Source organism: Vicia villosa, linkage group LG2, assembly GCF_029867415.1.
Source record: "Vicia villosa cultivar HV-30 ecotype Madison, WI linkage group LG2, Vvil1.0, whole genome shotgun sequence".
In the NCBI taxonomy this organism is placed as follows: Eukaryota; Viridiplantae; Streptophyta; class Magnoliopsida; order Fabales; family Fabaceae; genus Vicia; species Vicia villosa.
The window spans coordinates 173759489-173763319 of NC_081181.1; positions in this window are offsets into that span (position 1 = coordinate 173759489).

The window sequence follows — 3831 nt, forward strand, 5'->3', positions numbered from 1 at the left end:
ATTAAACGGTTGGGTTTGTAGGTTTGCTCTTGAACACTTCTCTTGTTATCAACTTTTTGCATAGTAAGAAATTTCCTAATTTTGAAATTGGAATTAGGGGCAAATGTACCGACACGCGAGGATGACGTGGGGAACTGCATAAACAGATTCTCGTGTCGATCTCTCTGTTATCTCCTTACTTGCTTTATTTTTATCCCGCAATTTGTCGAATAGCATTGATTGATCGATCGACTCGTAAGAATTTTTCTGCAATTCTTTTTGTTTAAGGTGGGGTGTTGATTAGAAGTGGTTTTCATATCAACACAACTCAAAAGAATTTTTTTGAAAAGTTCGCACACCAAGTGTTTAAAAATTGCATTGCAAATAATTTGGTATAAACGGATAATAGAGTGTTGCTTGATTGAAGTCAGTTAGTTCATATTAATGTGTTGATCCATTCCATTTCGCTTATTGCATATCCGAGTTCTAATAACGTGGTTCGTATATATGACTTGTTCGATCTATAGGGATATCTCCGCTAGCACTCTTTTCGATTAATTTTCAAAACTAAATTTTATTTGATGATTTTAACTTGATGATCTATTCACCCCCCTCTAGATACGGTGTCGTCGTCTAATTAAGGAGGTTAGCCCTTTTGAGAATCTTATTCATGAGTAATTGGAACCAGAATAAATAACTTTCAAATACTACAAGAAAAAACCAAAATTGTCATGGGCAAAAGCCCTTGAATTCTACTAAAACAATTGGCAATTCAAAGATATCCAAGACACAAATGTCCCTTTTCAAAATGGTTATTGCAATTCTTATGCTAAGGGTAAAACCCCTAGCAAGCGAGGGGTTAATCACGAAAGAGTTATTCCTCGAATAATTCTGACTCATGGCAAACGACGTAGAGTGTGTACTTTGTTCATATTAATGTTACCAAATTTAATAATAAAAATAATAAAAATAATAAAAAGATTTTGAATTTGTAGTATAAACATTACTAATTAACTGGAAAGTTAAAAAAAAATAGACCATCCTTAATTATAAGGATTTATTCTAATAACAAATATAAAATTCTATAATTACACCTCCTTTTATATATATATATATATATATATATATATATATATATATATATATATATATATATATATATATATATATATATATATATATATATATAAATTGGGAAAGAGAGTAAAATTTTCATTAACAAAGAAAAAGAAAGACGTTAAAGTTTCATTTTATATATTTAGATTTTTCAATAAGTAAAAAAATTTAGTTGCAAATTTGATGGCTTATTTCATTTTATGACCATTTAGCAACGTTGGTAGCTAATTTTGCAATAAACTTAAAAAAAAAAAAATAGCTAGAGAAGAAAATGTCAGGTTGGATATTAATTGTGCTTCTCAAAAGTTATTCTTAAAACATGTGGTTGGGTTTAACTTAATTCTATAAAATCATTTTGTAAGGTGAAGATTGACCCTATTTTTAAACAAATGTTCAAGTCGTCCATTTTTCGATGTGGAACTCTTAACACACTCTCTCACTTCTAAAAGATGGACATCATTGAAAGCATATATAACATGTGATCCATTAAATCTCGTCCACTTAATCTTAAATGAGACTCTTCCATGTTAAAAAGTGTAGTTGGACATAATTCAACCCAACAAAACCGACTTGTAGGACGAAGATTGATCCCACCTATAAATAGATATTTTTGTGCAATGTGAATCTCTAAACGGTTATCTAATGGCCTATCATTTATGAAATACCGAATTTTATCAAAATGTTATAGTTTTGGCGTGCAACGCTTGAAATGATGAAGTGTGGAAAAAAAGATGTGAACAAACTACATCTTTTAGCAAACAGAAAAAAAAGATTTACAAAGTGCAATTGAAAAGCACGTTTACTAAGTTGGTAGTAATTGATTAACATATGACTAGAGAGGCAGTGTTCTCCTTGTCAGCACTTGCTTAATTTGTCGAATTAAAGTTGTTAGAATGTCTAATAGTCAATATGAGTCTACTGCAAGTTGCTCATCTTTCATTCAACCACCACAACAATTGCACTTTCGTTATCTACTCTCATGTGCTACAATTCTAAAACCTTTCACTTCTGCTAGACATAGATTAAAGTTTTTAATTTCATTATTATATCTCTTGCGGTAATAACTGTGTTAAAATATCGTGTTCAAGTGACAATTTAGTAATAAAATTTAGAATGTCAAAAACCTTAAAATTTGGTTTAAGTTAATTGTACTTTAGAGATGTTATATATGTTTTAAAAATATTGTGAAAGTATGAGAGTATGAAGTCCTCATTATACAAGCTAAAAATAATGATGGAGGTTAAAGATCTAAAAGTCAAGATTGAGTCATAGTTGGTAACTAGTCACGTTGCCTACAAATACTAAAGTGAGGAACCAAAATTAATAAAATATTTGTAGAAGGTAAGAACTATATCCAAGAGTTTGACATTTTTTCAAACTAGCATACATTTTAAGGAACTAAAATTCTAGGATAGAGTTCATGTCAAAGATGGTCATTTTAAAGAAGTATAATTAGAATGGTTTATGGTATAGTTTTGTGGAAAAAACAAATTGAATTAAATTGAATAGTAGGAAATGGTCTCATGAACCGAATTTGAGTGTATAAATTTACGTAGAATTGAACGGAATCAAAATTATTGATTTGATATATCAGTTCCGAATTTTGAACCATACTAAATTGTTAGATGACAGTTTTTTGTAAACCGGGTCATTTGTTAAAAACAAATTGTTTTTTTTTTTTTTTGAATTTTTGTATAAAAGAAATTTAAATTTGTTTTTAACATTTTTTATTAGTTTTAGTTTTGGTCTGGTTCTTTATCATTCAGTCAAGTTCTAGAATTGTTTGTAAAACATGGTTCGATTCACCAGCCAAACTTAACATTTCGATTATTATAACTTCAATTCGGTTCAGATCAGCGGTTCAATTCAATATTTTTTGAAGAGTCCTACCGACAAAAACTAGACAATCATTTAAACCAACAAGGTGATTCTGAGCGGTACTAAAAGGAAATTGGAGGAAACAAATGAGTTATGGGAAAAAGATCTATACAAAGTGTTATGGTCATCATATTATACACCCCCACACTTACCCACAAGCGAATCACCCTTCAAGATGGTTTATTGCTCAAACATAATGAGTCTAGTCGAGATTGACCCCTCCGGTTGGAGCAAGAAACATACCAAAAAAATAAGGCAACAAGCTTGCAATGAGAATCAACCTAGATTTAATAGATGAGGTGAGAGAAACGTTTTACATAAAAAATATGCCACGAAACTCCTACCAACAAGAGATTTAGACTCTAATATCTCACCTAGGAAAATATAGGAAGGATACCTCATTCTGAAACGTCCCATGAGTGAGGTCAAACATGGAAAGCTTGTACCCATACGAGAAATTCATATAGAGTCAGAGAAAAGTTCCTTGAAGGACAAACATGCTCGAAAATTTTTTAGGCGAAATCCTGCCTAAGATACGGAACCCAACCAACTTGTGTCTATACTTTAGTTAATCACTTTTCTTTCTTAGAACAATAAACATGACATTCCTTTCTTCCTCATGGAGATCTAATGAGACAAACATGATTCTATGTATCTTTTAACGTTTTTCTCGATTATGGCTTTTCTCCTGCAAGGCCAATACGAATACCCCTTATGGTCCTATTTATAAGAAAATTTTACTTTTTAGATACGATGTATAACTAATATCTAATCAAAATATATTCCAATACACTGTCTATTCAATGAATTTAAAAAGTAAATTTTTTCTTATAAAAAGGATCAGAGGGAGTAATTTTT